Source organism: Melitaea cinxia, chromosome 11, assembly GCF_905220565.1.
Source record: "Melitaea cinxia chromosome 11, ilMelCinx1.1, whole genome shotgun sequence".
NCBI lineage: Eukaryota > Metazoa > Arthropoda > Insecta > Lepidoptera > Nymphalidae > Melitaea > Melitaea cinxia.
Genome location: NC_059404.1, coordinates 2351418 through 2351861, shown reverse-complemented (window position 1 = coordinate 2351861; position 444 = coordinate 2351418).

Below are 444 nucleotides of genomic sequence, written 5' to 3'. Positions count from 1 at the left end.
TAAAGCGGCAGATGGCAGTTCCACAAGTTCACAGACTAACCATATGAGGTTGATTGGACACGTTTATTCAAAAAAATAATTCTAAAAAATTAATATTAATATAGGAATAATAGTCTCAATTATATATAATAGTCACAATATTATAATATAATAAATATAGCTTTTTTCCAATTTTAAAATTCTACTTCTATTTCCTCTGAGATTAAAATAAAAGCGATCTATTAAGATTAAAAATGTACCCGTTTTTAAGTTAGACCTTCAGCAATACAATTCTTAAAACTTAACCAAATTTTATTTAGTTGTTTATGTGTGATGCACGGACCCATGATTGTTTATATTAGTGACAGCAAAGAGTAGCGAGTGACAGTTAACAGTGACAAATGTAATTTGTACTAAAAATCAGTGGCTGGTTAATTAAATTAAATTGTATTTTATTCAATTATA